Genomic DNA, 14,108 nt, shown 5'->3' with positions numbered 1-14,108 from the left:
GTCAGACTTGGGTGCTATTTTAATTATAATTGAACTGACCTGCATAGTGAAGGGCGAATTGTTAGGCTCCGCCAATTAGGTGCGGCGTCTATTCCTCCCCTCAAACACGGCAGCCACACTCCACGCCCACCTCAGAGGCGGGGCAGTGGGGGTGCGGCGCAGGCAGCCGAGTCATTACAAAAAGACACGGTCATGCCTCCACGCAGCAGACGTGGGCAGCGGGCGCACTTTGGGCGCGCCGAAGGTGCGCCTAAGGTAAGCCCGTCTGCGCCCGTCTGCGGCAGGACGGGGCTAAGGGTTATGCCCCCTGTAGGTTTTCCAACAGGTATGATTAAGCCTAAACCTCTAGCTTACTCCTCAGTCGAATTACATGATATTCGGAGAAAAACCCGTGATGCAGGAGGGGACCTGATCAACTGCAAAATCAAGTTCCCAGGACAGTTAGAAGGTCCTGCAGCATGCTGCTGCTGTACCTTTCAAGGGGTCTCACCATCAAGCTACTCAGCACTAACACACACTCCCAGGGTAGTAAAAAATGAGGCGCTTGCCTTTATGCTATGCAACGTGAGATCCCACCCCAGGCATCAGTTTGAAATATGGGACATGCTAAATTCCCACTCCCCGGAGATTTGTTTCATGACTGAAACATGGCTAAACTCTACTAATCACCCAACTATTAAAATCGCCATCCCTGAAAATTATAAATGTATACACCTGGATAGGAAGGGAAAAGTGGGAGGGGGCATAGCTATCGCCTGCAAGCAGCATATCAACATTTCTTGGTCTTTTCCGCAAATGGACGAAGAGCTAGAAATAGGCATCTTCAAAGCTATGTTTTCCGCCTCAGAGAGTTGGACGGGAGCATTAGTTTACCGTCCTCCCGGACCAAAAGATGATTTCACAGATACACTCATAGATCTGTTGGCCACTCCTGCTCTGGCAGCAACCAAGTTTGTAGTACTTGGTGACTTCAACTATCACGGGGAACTTAGCTCCTCACCAGAGGTCAACAAATTACTTATAGATATGGAACAATTAGGCCTCCACCAAAGAACACTAGGGCCCACCCATGACGGTGGACATACCCTGGACCTCGTTTTTACGAATATTGAGGATCTGATCTTCGACCCCCCAGAGCCCCTTATTTGGACTGACCATCGGTTGATCAAGTTTACTGCTCCCCTACCGGTCCAGGGTCCTAGTAGCCTGCTTGCGGGCAGGGGTCCCACTACATATAGACAGTGGGACAAACTCACTCCTCAGGCATTTGAGGAGGCCTTTCAGACCATTACAACATCAGAAGATCCGGATGTTGAGAATAGGCTGCTAGAATTCAACGAGGGGCTGAAGAAAGTGTTCGATGTGACCCTGCCTATGAAACACAAACTTAGGCCTACCCCTAGCTGTTTATCAGCAAAATGGTTCACCTCAGAATTGAGCCAGAAAAAGTCTACCTGCAAGAAATTAGAAAGACAATGGAGACGTAACAAATCAGCTCAATCTAAACTATTATTTAAAACTGCCCTGGCCTCTTACCACCGTAACCTTAAGACTGCACGGTGTGTATACATTGCCAACCAAATTGAACACTCGAACAATTCCGCAAAGGCCCTTCTCGACATAGTTAATGACTTTGTGGAACCTATGGCGTGTAAACAACCTGCCATAGAGACTAAAGACCTATGTGAATCTCTTGCTAAGTTTTTCCACGAGAAAATCGAAAAAATCTATGCGAACTTCCCTGCAGACAACACGCGCAGCCGCTTGGACATGGACAAGTTAGATGGTATTACTAGGGGGACTAGGTATTCTCTTGAACACTTTGATCCCATCACGTTACTCGACACCCAGATGGCGCTTACATCCGCCAAATCAGGGTCTCCGATGGACATCTGTCCACCAAAAATAATGGTGCTTCTATCGCCTATTCTGGCCCCCTCAGTTCAAAAGATCTTTAATCTTTCTATTAAGGAGGGAGTTATCCCTGCGCTTTGGAAGGAAGCCTTTGTGCGCCCTATACTAAAAAAAACTAAGGCCGACCCGTTAGAACTAGCCAACTACTGTCCCATCTCCCTGCTCCCTCTCCTGGGCAAAACATTGGAGAGCCTGATAAATAGGCAATTGAATAGTTATCTGGAGTCTAATAGGATCCTGGATGCATCTCAGTCTGGCTTCCGCCGAGGTTTTAGCACAGAAACGGCTCTCCTAGCCGTAACGGACTCCCTGAGAACAACAATAGACAGGGGCGGCTCAGCAGTCCTGATCTTGCTTGACCTCTCCACGGCCTTTGATACCATCTCTCACTCTAGGCTCGCGGAGAGGTTAGATGCATGCGGCATACAGGGACTGGCCCTTAAATGGCTTCGTAATTTTCTGGCAGATCGTTCTCAAACGGTCATACTGGGTCCACAACAATCTGATAGAACATCTCTTGACAAAGGCGTTCCCCAGGGCTCCTGCCTTAGCCCCACGCTTTTTAATATCTATATGGCTCCTTTGGCTAAGGTGGTATACACCCGTTACAACGGATCTTTTACTCCGCAGACCCATTACAACGCGACCATTACTCCGCATACCATTACAACGCATTGCGCTGGGGGGCGCTCTAGGATAGGGAATAAGTATAATTTACTATCCAACACCTTCCCTAGGGTCCACGGGGACTGGAGTTAGAATAGTAAATTATACTTACCACTATCCAGCGCCCCAAGGCGCTATGCGTTGTAACGGTATGCGGAGTAAAAGTCGCGTTGTAATGGTCTGCGGAGTAAAAGTATGCGTTATAACGTCATACATCCGCTAAGGTAGTTGAAGCACTGGGGTTTGAAAAATAATATCATACGCCGATGACACCAAGCTGCTATTTACCATCGGCCCAGACCCGGAAGCTGACCGACTCCGTTTTGCCACGGGTTTCTTGGCAATCTCCAAATGGATGAATAACAACTGCTTACAGTTTAATCCAAGCAAAACGGAAGTCATGCTTCTAGGGAAGGCAGAAGCAGTCTGGTCTAATGATTGGTGGCCATGTCAGCTGGGCTCACCCCCAACTCCGAAGACATGTGTTAACAATATGGGCATCAAATTAAACCAGTCCCTGTCCATGCATGACCAGGTAGTCGCAATATCCGGGGCTTTTTATCATAGATTAAGACTACTACGGAAGATCTTGCCGTTCATCCCCACGGAACATCTCAGAACCATAACGCAGGTCTTAGTAATGAGTCGCATGGACTATGGGAATGCCCAGCTTGCTGAGGTGGGAGTCGGCTTTGAAAAATAATACAGGTGATACAGAATACAGCAGCCTGGCTGGTTCTGAACATGTCTGCCGGCACCCCCTCTCAAGCCTTATTGAGACAGCTGCACTGGCTTCCGAGCAAGCAGAGAGCCTTTTTTAAATCTGCTGGCTCACCTTCCGTGCACTTCAGGGACAGGGACCAGTTTATCTTCAGAACAAACTGGTAAGATATGTTCCTTCTCGTCTACTAAGATCTTGCACTAAGCAGTTGCTTTTAGTGCCACGCATCAGACGCCAGCCATCCGGGGGGTTAGCCTTCTCCTATATTGGCCCCAAATACTGGAACAGTCTCCCACTCTCCATACGAGAAACTCCCTCCTACCTTGTTTTTAGAAAACACTTAAAAGCACTTTTGTATTAACCTGGTTGATATCCACCTCCCTGCTGCGTTCCCTCGGAGGTGAGTTAGAGTAAAGCACCGAGATGCCTCCAGGTGATTCGCGCGCACTATACAAACAAATAACATAACATAACATAACATGGACCTCTCCAGTGCAAGCTTCCCTTGAAAAATTGAACATATGCTGCATGGACCTCACCAGTACAAGTTTCTCTTGATAATTGAACATATGCTGCATGGACATCGCCAGTGCAAACTTCCCTTGATAATTGAACATATGCTGCATAGACCTCTCCAGTGCAAGCTTCCCTTGATAATTGAACTTATGCTGCATGGACATCGCCAGTGCAAGCTTCTCTTGGTAATTAACCATATGCTGCATGAACATCGCCACTACAAGCTTCCCTTGATAATTGAACATATGATGCATGGGCATCACCAGTGAAAGCTTCTCTTGATGAATAAACATATGTTGCATGGACCTCTCCAGTGCAAGCTTCTCTTGATAATTGAACATATGCTGCATGGACCTCACCAGTGCAAGTTTCCCTTGATAATTGAACATATGCTACATGGACATCACCAGTGAAAGCTTCCCTCGATAATTGAACATATACTGCATGTACATCGGCAGTGCAAGCTTCACTTGATAATTAAACATATGCTGCATGGACATCGCCAATGCAAGCTTCCCTTGATAATTGAACATATGCTTTATGGACATCACATGTGCAAGCTTCCCTTGATAACTGAACTTATGCTGCATGGACCTCACCAGCGCAAGCTTCCCTTGATAATTGAACATATTCTTTATGGACCTCTCCAGTGCAAGCTTCCCTTGATAATTAAACATATGCTGGATGGACCTTACCAATGCAAGCGTCCCTTGATAATTGAACATATGCTGCATGGACCTCTCTAGTGCCAGCTTCCCTTGATAAATGAACATATGATGCCATGTACCTCTCCAGTGCCAGCTTCCCTTGATAATTAAACATATGCTGCATTGACTTCACAAGTGCAAGCTTCCCTTGATAATTGAACATATTCTGCATGGACATCACAAGTGCGAGCTTCCCTTGAAAATTAAACAAATGCTGTATGGTCCTCACCTGTGCAAGCTTCCCTTGATAATTAAACATCTGCTGCATGGACATCGCCAGTGCAAGCTTCCCTTGATAATTGAATGTTTGCTGCATGGGCTTCTCCAGTGCAAGCTTCCCTTGATAATTGAACATATGCTGCATAGACATCACAAGTGCAAGCTTCCTTTCATAATTAAACAAATGCTGCACGGGCATAACAAGTCCAAGCTTCCCTTAGTAATTAAACATATGCTACATGCACATTGCCAGTGCAAGCTTCCCTTGATAATTGAACGTTTGCTGCATGGGCCTCTCCAGTGCAAGCTTCCCTTGATAATTAAACAAATGCTGCATGGACATAAGCAGCCCAAGCTTCCCTTGATAATTAAACATATACTGCCTGGACATCGCCAGTGCAAGCTTCCTCTGATAATTGAACATATACTGCATGGACATCACAAGTGCAAGCTTCCCTTGATAATTGAACATATTCTGCATGGACATCACAAGTGCGAGCTTCCCTTGATAATTGAACATATACTGCATGGACATCACAAGTGCGCGCTTCCCTTGATAATTGAACATATGCTGCATGGAACTCACCAGTGCAAGCTTCCCTTGATAATTGAACTTTTTCTGCATGGACATCACCAGTGCAAGCTTCCCTTGATAATTGAACATATTCTGCATGGGCCTCTCCAGTGCAAGCTTCCCTTGATAATTGAACATATTCTGCATGGACATCACCAGTGCAAGCTTCCCTTGATAATTGAACATATGCTGCATGGACCTCACCAGTGCAAGCTTCCCTTGATAATTAAACATATGCTGCATGGACACTCACAAGTGCAAGCTTCCCTAAATAATTGAATATATGCTGTACGGATCTCGCCAGTGTAAGCTTCCCTTGATAATTGAACATATGCTGCATGGACACCACAAGTGTAAGCTTCCCTTGATAATTGAACATACGCTGCATGGACATCGCCAGTGCAAGCTTCCCTTGATAATTAAACATATGCTGCCTGGACCTCTCCAGTGCAAGCTTCCCTTGATAATTCAACATTGTAGGAAACTAACTCTTTATATACTATACCAAAGTGAGGTATAGTGTGCACAGAGTCCAGTGGAACCCCAACGGTAGGCAGAGGCAAAGTTAGATAGAACCTTTCTCTCTATTTGTGGTAGCGTGGTAAAGCAGCAAGGCAGTATCAGAGGAAAGTCTTAAGCATTTGTTGTAGTCACTCAATCAGCAAATTATTTCCATCACTCAAAGACTGAACTTCAGACCAATTGGTTATGTAAAAAAATATTCTTTTAGTTAATTTATATTCTAGAACCAAGCAAGCCTGGCACAGGTAAGTTGATAAACACTTTGCGGTAAATATACAGTTTGAAATGCAATTGTAAATTTACTTTGAAATGTTTACAGTTTGAATTACTGGTAATGCAATACTGTGAAATGCTGTATCGACTTTGCCATGAAAATTACAGGTAAATTACTTTTACATTACTTTTAAGATTACTTTTTAGCTAAAAAAAAAAATACTCAGTGTGATATGCCTAGATATCACACTGGGACATTTCCTAGAGAAAAGGTAAGTAAAATCAGTTTTGCACAATTGTTATTTTTCTGGTTTCTATACAAATCAACTTCACACTTTCAGAGAAAAACAGTCAATAAATTCCTATGGAGAGAAATTAAGTTAACGGTTACCAGGTAAGTAATCGGTCTTTGGAGTTGAGCTTCTGGGGTTACAACAAAGGTTCCCCCAGGGTCAAGAATGCACTCTCGCTAAACCCTCAGCGGCACTAGGGCAGCCGGGTGCAGAGTGTGAGGCCCAATATTATCCAATGGGGGATAGAGGGCCTTCGGGTGCTGGCAAGCAGGCCACTGGGTTGTGGGAGCAAAGCTCCTGGTCTTTAGCTCAGGGCAAATGGGGAAACAAATTAACAAGAAAGGTGCACCCTCAGCAGTACTAGGGCGGCCAGGTGCAGGGTCCTGTTTCGACATCGGGTTTCAATAGGGAACCTCTGGTTTGCAAAGGCACTGCAGGCACGGGAACGAAGGTCTTCTGTGTGTGACCACCACTTCGAGAGGTAAGTTGGGAAGATAGGGGTTGGTTAAGCACTGTTGGTTTGGGCACACAAGGCTGTGGGGCGTCGGGTGTAGGGTTGCCTTTTGGGGTCAGATCTTCTTACCAGCTCCTAGTCAGGGGGGCCTTCTGGATTTAGGCTGCAGGCGTCGGCTGGAGGCTTGAGGCAGTTCAGGGGTCAACGGATCTTGGGTCAGGATTGCCTGGGTGACCTCCTCGTGGTGTTTGCCCACTCGAGCTCGGGCCGTGTGCGACGGGTGCAAAGTGGGGCGGATTCGTGGTGTCCGGCCGGAGCCAGAGGTTGCAGGTGAACAAATCCAGTGTTCACGGGAGACAAAGTATTTGTGCTTGAAGGCAGGCAGGTCCTCCGGGGTTTTCAAGGTTGCTGGCTGCTGGACATACCGGCATGTCGCAGGAGCAGGTTCGAGGTGGAGACTGGCCAGTAGGGCTGGGGCCAAACCAGTGGGCGTCTTCCTCTTGTTAGCTTTGGCATGGCTGTTCGGTCCTTCTTCTTGTTGCAGGTTCTTGTCTGAGGAGGCAAGGTTCAGGGGTGTCCCTAAATACTAGATTCAGGGGCGTTACAGGTAGGTAAAAGGCAGGGACCAAAGGGTCCCTTCCCATGGGTGGGTACACCCCCTATTATGCCATCTTCCAATGGGAGGGGGGCATGAGCTTGTCCCTGGTTTGCTGAATCCCCCCATCTTCAAGATGGCGTGGACTGAGAGTTGTGCTTCACCTCGCCTCCCCCACCTGAGGGGTGGAGTTGGTAGAGGTGGGCAAACCTCTCTATTCCTTACTTGTCTATGGCGCTGGTTCTCTTGCCCAAAGTGGGGGTCATAACCAGTGGGGACCAGTTGCTGAGAGCAGCAAGTGGCCTGGGGAAGCTCAAAAAGCTTCCCTTGATAATTGAACATATGCTGCATGGACCTTTCCAGTGCAAGCTTCCCTTTATAATTAAACATATGCTGCATGGACATCACTAGTGCAAGCTTCCCTCCCTTATAGACTATGTACAGCATGGTCTTCAAAAGTGCGAGTTGTCCTCCCACAGAGAACACGCACAACAAATGAGAAGAAGTGCATGCTTTACCCCCCAAAGAGCAGATGCAATATGGGCATCAGTAATGCAAGCTTCCCTAACACAAAGAACAGTTTCTTCTTGGACGTCAGAAGTGCAAGCTTTACTCCCTGAATTAACAGGTAATGCATGGACACCAATAGTGCAAGCTTCCCACGTCAACACAAAAGGTATATCACATACAGTAACAGGGTAGGATTCACTCCCTCAGAGAACTAGAATGGACATCTGCATTGCAAGCTTCCTTTTCTCACAGAACAGGATTCTTATAGACATCAGAAGTGCACATTTTCTCCTGCTCAGATAAGTACAGAATGGCAGCAGGAGTAGCAGGGACATTCCCTCACAGAACAGGTGCAGTATTGGCATTAGAAATGTAAGGTTCCTCCAGTAGCAAAATAGGTACACCATGGGCATTAGCAGTGAGCACTTCCCTCTCTCTCTGGGCCACTTGGGCAATAGCAGTTTTGGCTTTAATCTTTCTTAGAAAAGGTACAGAATGGAAACCAGCAGTGCAAGCTCCCCTCACTAGCACAAGAGACACTGAATGAGAATCTGTAGTGCAATCATCCCTCCGTCCAACAGACACAGCATAGGCCCAGCAAAGAAAGCTTCACTCATCCGCAGAACTCATACGTTATGTGTATCAACAGTAGAAGCTTTCTTGGTTAACCAAACATGCACAGCATGGACATCAGCAATGCAAGCTACCCTCACTGTCTGAACATGCATGGCATCTGCACTATGTGAGGGTCCATGTATGAAGTCAAGGCACCATCAAAGAAAGCTTCACTCACCCGCAAAACCGATACCTCGTGGATCAGCAGTAGAGACTTTCTTGGTTAACAAAATATTTACAGCATGGACTTTAGCAGTGCAAGCTTCCTTCACTCTCTGAAGAGGTACAGTGTCTGCACTGTTCCAGGGTCTATGAGTAATGCCAGGGGTGATAACAGTATTACTTCTGGCCAAAGCCAACCATGTTTTTATGGCATTATGCTGGTTCGACTACCATTGCATGAATGTTAAAGCAGGATGTATGACGTTACAACGCCTACCTTTACAACGCCTACCTTTACATCGTAAGTTTTACAACGCATACCATTACAACGCATAATGCTTTTGGGCGCTGGATAGTGAATAGTTTAATTTACTATTCCAACTCCAGTCCCCGTGGATAGTAGGGAAGGTTATTGGATAGTAAATTAACCTATTCCCTATCCTAGAGCGCCCCCCAGAGCAATGCGTTGTAATAGTTTGCGTTGTAAAAGTTGCGTTGTAATGGTAGTTTGTTGTAAAAGTTTTGTTGTAAAGGTTGTATACCGTTAAAGCATCAGTTTCCATAACGAGGTACTACAAATAATGGAAGATTTACTATTCAGGCAATGAAATTAAAGCAGTCTTTTGCAGTGTACTAATATGTGCCGGACTGTTATCAATTTGTAAAGAATCCACAGTGTAATATCCTCCATTTCTCAACAAATATGCTCAAATGGATTCCGTCTAGCACCACTACGCCGAAACCTAGGCCAATCCATCATGTTATTTTTGGAACATCATCAAAATATTTTTCACAGTGGATTTAAGCACTTATTTTAATCTCTTCTTTCCATTTTATGTGTTTCATTTATAGATATTGCTATTCCTGTTACTATCATAGCTAGTAGAATTTGGTGTGAAGAGTGGTAAGACAGACATATATATATATTTGTTTGTTGTGACCATTTTGCTTGCTTGAATAAAATCATCACGCTTATGGAATGAGCGGCTCGAGTTTCCTTCTTTTAAATTTAAAGGTTGGTGTGACGAATTTAGAGGATCGCCTCCTCACTCGAGCCCGCCGCCATCAAGTTGGCTGGGGGATCGGCGAACAGTGGTGTGTAATATATATATATATATATATATATATATATATATATATATATATATATATATATATATATATATATATATATATATATATATATATAATATATATATATATATGTGTGTGTGTGTGTGGGGGGGGCGGGTGTGTGTGTGTGTGTGGCTCTGTGTGTGTGTGTGTGTGTGGCTCTGTGTCCACTAATACACTCTACTACTCTCTAATGCTCGCCTATTGCCATTGTAAATGACAATACCATTTATTTATGTTTTTAAAAAAAAATTTTTTTTTAAATGCCATTTGCAATGCCAATAGCTTTAACTTTAACAATGCTGAGGCCATTGCATTGTAAATGCTTGTTAGCTCATCTATCAACCAAGAGGAGGCCACCCGGAGGCTCAAAAGAAAAGAGAGCAGTGGTAAGCAGGAGTTTCATCACTACTTCTTAATCAGAAACCGTCACCACACCCAACAGTTTGGTGTCCTAGAGGAGGTAGTAGTGATTGGCAAACAGGGCATGTGCTGTTCCTAAAGCTACGACTGCCCTGATTCTAATAGCCTGAAGCTGTGGAGTGGTTTTAACTGTCTGGGCTGGACGTGAAGGAAAATTAAAGGAAGGGGGAGAAAAAAAATAACACCAAGGTGTGCACACTGGCTAAAGGGTTTTTAGGGACTCGGGAAATGTGGTGCTCTGCTTTGTGTACGTTAAGTAAGGTTGGTGTAAGGTGCATCCAGGCAAGGGGATACTCCCTTAAACCCCTAAATGTGTGTAGGGAAAAACCCTGCACCATGTTATGAAAAGCCAAGTCCTGGGCACACGTAAAGTAGTATTGAAATAAAGGTATAGTTCAATTCAAGTAGATGCCGAAAGGAATGTTAATGTTCATCTCAGGTAAATCAAGTCTTTATCTTTATTTTTCTCAAAAATGTAGTATGTCTCAATATTATTTTATACTACATTGTGTTCATACAAACAAAGGGGTCAAGTGAGCACAATCCTACGTGTGGTGTAAAGCAAATGACTTATTAATCACACTAGTTGCATATCTTCAAGATAACAAAAGTATAAGACATAACATCAATGATTCTTCTTTCTTAGACAGGATATTGAAGCAAAAGTCCTTATATGTTTGTTACTCCATTTATTCAAGAAACATCAAAGGAAACAGCCAAAACATCAAAGGAAACAGCCAACACGTTTTTCTTCGGTACAATGTCCGTACCATGACTTTCTCAAGGCTGTAGGTAAAAAAAAAACATAATACATAAATATATGTATGGCATAAGCCATGTACAGCATTCATCAGAACAAGACTGTTGAATGAACAAGTTCACAGAGAACTAGAGTGCACATGTCAGAAACTGTGAGATGAGTCAAGTAATAGATATAAAGAGCAATTATTGCAAAATAAAGAAAAGAGGAACAAAGCAAACCCATGTGTAAAGTTATCAAGAGCAAGTAGTGCCTACTGCGTGGCACAAACAAAAAAGAAATAAGTTACCCATGAAGAAAAGGAGCCATTAAGTAGAGTTAGACTGAGAAAGGAAGGAATGAGAGATTGTGAGAAAGACAACCCATCAAATAAAGTGAAAAGATCTAATAGCCAAAGACCAAAGACGAAAATCCCAAAATGGTGTACTGTAAAGAAAACACACTAACCTAAATGGATGAATAAACCACAGTGCCGAAAAAAACCTGGATTGACAATCAAAAACTTGGCGTATCTTGTCCCGAACCTAAAACGTTGAAGGCAAAAGTAGTTAAGTGTAACAGTATTGTAAATCGGATTAATACCAAATCCAAGTATTTAGTATAACGGATACAAGTGACAATAGGGCTTAAAAGCAACCTGCAGCGTTAGAGAAAATCAGGTAATGTTGGAAACAAAATATCTCATACCATAGGTCCAATAAGAATAAGCAATAATGATAATGAGATGGCAAGACGTGGGATATGCTGGATTATATTACCAACTAAATTTGTGTAATCCCAAAATAAACCTGATTAAAAACTTGGTAAGCACAACTGTGAGATGGTGCTCACCTATACTAGATATGGTTAAAGATGAGCACTGCACAACTGTAGTGAAGAAAATATTGTCAAAGCGTAGTAAAGTATCTTTAAAGAAGCCGGTTGGTATTCATCCAAAGGAAGAGAACTGGGTTGTCACTGTAGTGTGGTCAGTACCCACTAAAAATAAAAGGTAAAAGTTATAGAAATACAATAGTAATCAAAATTACTAACGATGTCAATATTAAAAAGACTATTTGGAGTCAGAGATTGGTAACAAAAAAGGAAAAGAGCAAGAAATCAAATGAATGATCTAGCTCTTATCAATATGGGTAGCCATATTGTCTAAAGAACATTGTTCACAACATCGAAAATACAAGATAGGTCACCCATCCAACATCTAAATGTTAAAAAAGAATATTCTAGTAAGGAAACGTGCTCATATATCATGTGTCTGTCAGGCTAAAAAACGGGAAATGGTGGTTAGGAAGTTAAAAAGAACTCCCCACAGGTGAAATAACAATACATAATCAAGGCTGGTCATAAATAGAACCACAAAATGATGTTCAATATTCCATAAATGATTAAACCAAATGTCTAAACCATCTGTGCAAAAACACCCAGAAACCAAAAACGACAAAGGGGCACAATATTGGTATCTAAAAAGAAGCGCCCACGTAGTATTTCGAAGAGATGCACAGATGGAACTAAAGTGTACTTACCAAGTAAAATATATAGCAGAGTCGTATGAGACGATGTGTAGTGTGACTGGCAAGAAAATATCTGTATTCTAGGTATGAAAGTGAAATAAAATGACAATGAGTCCCTTGAATGGTGAATGAGAGACGTCAATAAGAAATTAAATTAAATGAGGGCATTTGTAAGGCGCACAGCTACCTCACCCGAGGTGTCCCGGCGCTGTCCGTATACCGCTTAGGAACCCTTCCTGGCTTTATCCCTGTGAAATGTCCACTCCTGGGCATCCCCAAGGTGAAGCCAGGCATCCCAGGGCTGTTGGGGCCGTTGTGGAGATTAAGCAAGCTATTGCCCAGAGTTGCAGAGTGGGACCCATGATTAGAATAGGCACCGAGGCGAGAATTATCAGGTCCGAGGAAATTGAGCCCAGGACCCGCCGAGGCAGGTATAAAACCCTTGTCCTGGACCAGACCTCTGTATCAGGGTCTGCCACTCTAACCATTGAGCCACACTTCTCCACTGCACATTGAACTAAAAACAAGTTGCGCATACCCAAAAATGTCGATACAACGCCAGACAGTAGTAATGAAAAGTTATTAGTGGCAATAAGTCCTGAAGCCAATCACTGGGTAGAAAAACCGCAAAGCATCTAAGGACAGAAGACATAAATGTAAAATGTAAACAAAATAACCTTGCGAGTCGCATACATGACGATAATAAATAAACTAATATCGGGCCAGGACTAAAGAGCGTGGCACAAGAAATCTTATCTGGAATTTACACGTAACGGTCCGCATGATAACGCGACCAAAAAAACTGTGCAACAAACGCCAGCTTAAATAATTAACAGTGTGTAAGTCTCCAGGTCACGCGATAGGACGTACTCACATAGTAGAAATAAAAAAAGAGACCGCGCCAGGAACTGCCATGTTATAAATACAAAGGCGGTATAGTATAATAGCTAGTAGAGGAGCCACCATCTTAAGAGAGTAAAGGCAAAATGACAAGTACAACCCTTCCATTGTTAAAATTACCACCGCGTATAAAATTCGATGTACACTAAAAACGGACAAAATGCTGAAAAGACATTAACAATAAGAAATTAAGTAGATGTCACAAAACAATATGATAAAGATTTTTAGAGATGATTTAGGGGACATAGTTACCTACACAGTCCGGATGCTGTGCCTATAGTTGCCTCTGGGATACGATAGGGTAGTAAACGTACCCGTTTCCCTGGAGGAGTCTTAATAGCGTGTTCAATAAGTGTGGTCCTGCCAGGGACTGTCGAAGAAGTATCCTGTATGGGTGGTAGGACCTGTGACAGGCTATTCTTGAGTGGTAAAGGTAACTCGGAGTCTACGCATTGGTCAAATAATGGTGTTTGTACCTCTGTCAGGTGGACCTCTGTCGGCAGGGGACCCTCCCATTTTTTTAGCAAGTTGATGTGATATACTTGAGTGGTGTGTCTGACTGGGTTCGTTTCTATGCGGTAGGTAACAGGAGTTACTTGTTCAATAACTGTATATGGGCCCTGCCATTGACCTAATAGCTTGTGGTCTGAGGAGGCCATCATCAACAACATTGGATCCCCTGTTTGTAGGGTTCTAGTTTTAGCCCCCTTATCATATTGATTC

The 14,108-nt window shown here is 43.7% G+C and overlaps 1 long non-coding RNA gene across 1 annotated transcript; it reads right to left on the bottom strand.

Annotated features, from left to right (window-relative positions):
- Positions 1-11,864: 11,864 nt before the first annotated feature.
- LOC144783004 (uncharacterized) lies at positions 11,865-13,091 on the bottom strand. The gene is made up of 3 exons (XR_013601357.1): positions 13,024-13,091; positions 12,498-12,565; positions 11,865-11,955 (listed from the first exon to the last, which is right to left on the bottom strand). It is a non-coding gene; the product is annotated as an uncharacterized LOC144783004 (long non-coding RNA).
- Between the last annotated feature and the right edge of the window lie 1,017 nt (positions 13,092-14,108).

The sequence above is a fragment of the Lissotriton helveticus genome, chromosome 9, assembly GCF_964261635.1.
Source record: "Lissotriton helveticus chromosome 9, aLisHel1.1, whole genome shotgun sequence".
Taxonomy (NCBI): Eukaryota; Metazoa; Chordata; class Amphibia; order Caudata; family Salamandridae; genus Lissotriton; species Lissotriton helveticus.
The sequence above is the reverse complement of the archived record's forward strand: the minus strand, read 5'-3'. Positions and strand labels throughout refer to the sequence as shown.